The sequence below is a fragment of the Bactrocera oleae genome, chromosome X (assembly GCF_042242935.1).
Source record: "Bactrocera oleae isolate idBacOlea1 chromosome X, idBacOlea1, whole genome shotgun sequence".
Lineage (NCBI taxonomy): Eukaryota > Metazoa > Arthropoda > Insecta > Diptera > Tephritidae > Bactrocera > Bactrocera oleae.
Window position 1 is genome coordinate 7,070,513 of NC_091541.1, and position 6,591 is coordinate 7,077,103.

Genomic DNA, 6,591 nt, shown 5'->3' on the forward strand with positions numbered 1-6,591 from the left:
TTTTTATATTAATTTGTTAATCCTGCCATAACATTATAGTTTTACTTTCGCGCAAATCAGTAAAACTGATATTTTTCGGCTTATGCGGTAGAGTGCTCAAGTAATTAACATACAATTTACAAGGAAATCGACTTTGAGTCTAAACCTAAGAAAGTGCAATTTTTTCGGTTATATTAATGTGTTAATCCTGCAATAACAATATAATTTGACTTTCGCTCAAATCAGTAAAGTTCATGTTTTTCGGCCTAAGCGGTACAGCGCTCACGTAACTGAAATACAATTTACAAGAAAATCGGCTTTAAGTAAAAATCTAAGAAAGTTCAATTTTTTCTTTTCTTTTTTTTATATTAATTTGTTAATCCTGCCATAACATTATAGTTTTACTTTCGCGCAAATCAGTAATATTGATGTTTTTCGGCTTAAGCGGTACAGTGCGCACGCAAATGACATACAATTTACAAGAAAATCGACTTTGAGACTAAACCTAAGAAAGTGCAACTTTTTCGGTAATATTAATTTGTTAATCCTGCAATAGCAATATAATTTGACTTTCGCTCAAATCAGTAAAGTTCATGTTTTTCGGCTTAAGCGGTACAGTGCGCACGCAACTGAAATACAATCTACAAGAAAATCGACTTTAAGTCTAAAGCTAAGAAAGTGCAATTTTTTCGGTTATATGAATATGTCAATTCTGCAATAGCTATATAATTTTATTTTCACGCAAATCAGTAAATTGTTGTATTTCGGCTTATGCGGTACAGTGCTCAAGTGATTAACATACAATTTACAAGAAAATCGACTTTGAGTCTAAACCTAAGAAAGTGCAACTTTTTCGGGAATATTAAGTTGTTAATCCTGCAATAATATTATAGTTTTACTTTCGCGCAAATCAGTAAAACTGATGTTTTTCGGCTTATGCGGTACAGTGCTCAAGTGATTAACATACAATTTACAAGGAAATCGACTTTGAGTCTAAACCTAAGAAAGTGCAATTTTTTCGGTTATATTAATGTGTTAATCCTGCATTAACATTATAATTTTACTTTCGCGCAAATCAGTAAAATTGGTGTTTTTCGGCTTATGCGGTAGAGTACTCAAGTGATTAACATACAAAGTCTAAACCTAAGAAGGTGCAACTTTTTCGGTAATATTAATTTGTTAATCCTGCAATAACAATATAATTTGACTTTCGCTCAAATCAGTAAAATTCATGTTTTTCGGCTTAAGCGGTACAGTGCGCACGCAACTGAAATACAATTTACAAGAAAATCGACTTTAAGTCTAAAGCTAAGAAAGTACAATTTTTTCGGTTATATGAATATGTCAATTCTGCAATAGCTATATAATTTTATTTTCACGCAAATCAGTAAATTGTTGTTTTTCGGCTTATGCGGTACAGTGCTCAAGTGATTAACATACAATTTACAAGAAAATCGACTTTGAGCCTAAACCTAAGAAAGTGCAACTTTTTCGGTAATATTAAGTTGTTAATCCTGCAATAATATTATAGTTTTACTTTCGCGCAAATCAGTAAAACTGATGTTTCTCGGCTTATGCGGTACAGTGCTCAAGTGATTAACATACAATTTACATGGAAATCGACTTTGAGTCTAAACCTAAGAAAGTGCAATTTTTTCGGTTATATTAATGTGTTAATCCTTCATTAACATTATAATTTTACTTTCGCGCAAATCAGTAAAATTGGTGTTTTTCGGCTTATGCGGTAGAGTACTCAAGTGTTTAACATACAAAGTCTAAACCTAAGAAAGTGCAACTTTTTCGGTAATATTAATTTGTTAATCCTGCAATAACAATATAATTTGACTTTCGCACAAATCAGTAAAATTCATGTTTTTCGGCTTAAGCGGTACAGTGCTCACGCAACTGAAATACAATTTACAAGAAAATCGACTTTAAGTCTAAAACTAAGAAAGTGCAATTTTTTCGGTTATATGAATATGTCAATTCTGCAATAACAATATAATTTGACTTTTGCCAAATCAGTAAAATTGATGTTTTTCGGCCTAAGCGGTACAGCGCTCAAGTAATTAACATACAATTTACAAGAAAATCGGCTTTAAGTAAAAATCTAAGAAAGTTCAATTTTTTCTTTTCATTTTTTTATATTAATTTGTTAATCCTGCCATAACATTATAGTTTTACTTTCGCGCAAATCAGTAAAACTGATGTTTTTCGGCTTATGCGGTACAGTGCTTAAGTGATTAACATACAATTTACAAGGAAATCGGCTTTAAGTAAAAATCTAAGAAAGTTCAATTTTTTCTTTTCTCTTTTTTATATTAATTTGTTAATCCTGCCATAACATTATAGTTTTACTTTCGCGCAAATCAGTAAAACTGATATTTTTCGGCTTATGCGGTAGAGTGCTCAAGTAATTAACATACAATTTACAAGGAAATCGACTTTGAGTCTAAACCTAAGAAAGTGCAATTTTTTCGGTTATATTAATGTGTTAATCCTGCAATAACAATATAATTTGACTTTCGCTCAAATCAGTAAAGTTCATGTTTTTCGGCCTAAGCGGTACAGCGCTCACGTAACTGAAATACAATTTACAAGAAAATCGGCTTTAAGTAAAAATCTAAGAAAGCTCAATTTTTTCTTTTCTTTTTTTTATATTAATTTGTTAATCCTGCCATAACATTATAGTTTTACTTTCGCGCAAATCAGTAATATTGATGTTTTTCGGCTTAAGCGGTACAGTGCGCACGCAAATGACATACAATTTACAAGAAAATCGACTTTGAGACTAAACCTAAGAAAGTGCAACTTTTTCGGTAATATTAATTTGTTAATCCTGCAATAGCAATATAATTTGACTTTCGCTCAAATCAGTAAAGTTCATGTTTTTCGGCTTAAGCGGTACAGTGCGCACGCAACTGAAATACAATCTACAAGAAAATCGACTTTAAGTCTAAAGCTAAGAAAGTGCAATTTTTTCGGTTATATGAATATGTCAATTCTGCAATAGCTATATAATTTTATTTTCACGCAAATCAGTAAATTGTTGTATTTCGGCTTATGCGGTACAGTGCTCAAGTGATTAACATACAATTTACAAGAAAATCGACTTTGAGTCTAAACCTAAGAAAGTGCAACTTTTTCGGGAATATTAAGTTGTTAATCCTGCAATAATATTATAGTTTTACTTTCGCGCAAATCAGTAAAACTGATGTTTTTCGGCTTATGCGGTACAGTGCTCAAGTGATTAACATACAATTTACAAGGAAATCGACTTTGAGTCTAAACCTAAGAAAGTGCAATTTTTTTCGGTTATATTAATGTGTTAATCCTGCATTAACATTATAATTTTACTTTCGCGCAAATCAGTAAAATTGGTGTTTTTCGGCTTATGCGGTAGAGTACTCAAGTGATTAACATACAAAGTCTAAACCTAAGAAGGTGCAACTTTTTCGGTAATATTAATTTGTTAATCCTGCAATAACAATATAATTTGACTTTCGCTCAAATCAGTAAAATTCATGTTTTTCGGCTTAAGCGGTACAGTGCGCACGCAACTGAAATACAATTTACAAGAAAATCGACTTTAAGTCTAAAGCTAAGAAAGTACAATTTTTTCGGTTATATGAATATGTCAATTCTGCAATAGCTATATAATTTTATTTTCACGCAAATCAGTAAATTGTTGTTTTTCGGCTTATGCGGTACAGTGCTCAAGTGATTAACATACAATTTACAAGAAAATCGACTTTGAGCCTAAACCTAAAAAAGTGCAACTTTTTCGGTAATATTAAGTTGTTAATCCTGCAATAATATTATAGTTTTACTTTCGCGCAAATCAGTAAAACTGATGTTTCTCGGCTTATGCGGTACAGTGCTCAAGTGATTAACATACAATTTACATGGAAATCGACTTTGAGTCTAAACCTAAGAAAGTGCAATTTTTTCGGTTATATTAATGTGTTAATCCTTCATTAACATTATAATTTTACTTTCGCGCAAATCAGTAAAATTGGTGTTTTTCGGCTTATGCGGTAGAGTACTCAAGTGTTTAACATACAAAGTCTAAACCTAAGAAAGTGCAACTTTTTCGGTAATATTAATTTGTTAATCCTGCAATAACAATATAATTTGACTTTCGCACAAATCAGTAAAATTCATGTTTTTCGGCTTAAGCGGTACAGTGCTCACGCAACTGAAATACAATTTACAAGAAAATCGACTTTAAGTCTAAAACTAAGAAAGTGCAATTTTTTCGGTTATATGAATATGTCAATTCTGCAATAACAATATAATTTGACTTTTGCCAAATCAGTAAATTTCATGTTTTTCGGTTTAGGCGGTACAGTGCTCACGAAATTGACATACAGTTTAGAAGAAAATCGACTTTAAGTCTAAAACTAAGAAAGTACAATTTTTTCGGTTATATGAATATGTCAATTCTGCAATAGCTATATAATTTTATTTTCACGCAAATCAGTAAAGTTCATGTTTTTCGGCTTAAGCGGTACAGTGCGCACGCAACTGAAATACAATCTACAAGAAAATCGACTTTAAGTCTAAAGCTAAGAAAGTGCAATTTTTTCGGTTATATGAATATGTCAATTCTGCAATAGCTATATAATTTTATTTTCACGCAAATCAGTAAATTGTTGTATTTCGGCTTATGCGGTACAGTGCTCAAGTGATTAACATACAATTTACAAGAAAATCGACTTTGAGTCTAAACCTAAGAAAGTGCAACTTTTTCGGGAATATTAAGTTGTTAATCCTGCAATAATATTATAGTTTTACTTTCGCGCAAATCAGTAAAACTGATGTTTTTCGGCTTATGCGGTACAGTTCTCAAGTGATTAACATACAATTTACAAGGAAATCGACTTTGAGTCTAAACCTAAGAAAGTGCAATTTTTTCGGTTATATTAATGTGTTAATCCTGCATTAACATTATAATTTTACTTTCGCGCAAATCAGTAAAATTGGTGTTTTTCGGCTTATGCGGTAGAGTACTCAAGTGATTAACATACAAAGTCTAAACCTAAGAAGGTGCAACTTTTTCGGTAATATTAATTTGTTAAACCTGCAATAACAATATAATTTGACTTTCGCACAAATCAGTAAAATTCATGTTTTTCGGCTTAAGCGGTACAGTGCTCACGCAACTGAAATACAATTTACAAGAAAATCGACTTTAAGTCTAAAGCTAAGAAAGTACAATTTTTTCGGTTATATGAATATGTCAATTCTGCAATAGCTATATAATTTTATTTTCACGCAAATCAGTAAATTGTTGTTTTTCGGCTTATGCGGTACAGTGCTCAAGTGATTAACATACAATTTACATGGAAATCGACTTTGAGTCTAAACCTAAGAAAGTGCAATTTTTTCGGTTATATTAATGTGTTAATCCTTCATTAACATTATAATTTTACTTTCGCGCAAATCAGTAAAATTGGTGTTTTTCGGCTTATGCGGTAGAGTACTCAAGTGTTTAACATACAAAGTCTAAACCTAAGAAAGTGCAACTTTTTCGGTAATATTAATTTGTTAATCCTGCAATAACAATATAATTTGACTTTCGCACAAATCAGTAAAATTCATGTTTTTCGGCTTAAGCGGTACAGTGCTCACGCAACTGAAATACAATTTACAAGAAAATCGACTTTAAGTCTAAAACTAAGAAAGTGCAATTTTTTCGGTTATATGAATATGTCAATTCTGCAATAACAATATAATTTGACTTTTGCCAAATCAGTAAATTTCATGTTTTTCGGTTTAGGCGGTACAGTGCTCACGAAATTGACATACAGTTTAGAAGAAAATCGACTTTAAGTCTAAAACTAAGAAAGTACAATTTTTTCGGTTATATGAATATGTCAATTCTGCAATAGCTATATAATTTTATTTTCACGCAAATCAGTAAATTGTTGTTTTTCGGCTTATGCGGTACAGTGCTCAAGTGATTAACATACAATTTACAAGAAAATCGACTTTGAGCCTAAACCTAAGAAAGTGCAACTTTTTCGGTAATATTAAGTTGTTAATCCTGCAATAATATTATAGTTTTACTTTCGCGCAAATCAGTAAAACTGATGTTTCTCGGCTTATGCGGTACAGTGCTCAAGTGATTAACATACAATTTACATGGAAATCGACTTTGAGTCTAAACCTAAGAAAGTGGAATTTTTTCGGTTATATTAATGTGTTAATCCTGCATTAACATTATAATTTTACTTTCGCGCAAATCAGTAAAATTGGTGTTTTTCGGCTTATGCGGTAGAGTGCTCAAGTGATTAACATACAAAGTCTAAACCTAAGAAAGTGCAACTTTTTCGGTAATATTAATTTGTTAATCCTGCAATAACAATATATATTGACTTTCGCTCAAATCAGTAAAATTCATGTTCTTCGGTTTAAGCAGTACAGTGCTCACGCAATTGACATACAATTTACAAGAAAATCGACTTTAAGTATGAATATGTTAATTCTGCAATAACATTATAATTTCAATTTCGCGCAAAAAACTAAGAAAGTGCAACTTTTTCGGTAATATTAAGTTGTTAATTCTGCAATAACATTACAGTTTTACTTTCGCGCAAATCAGTAAAA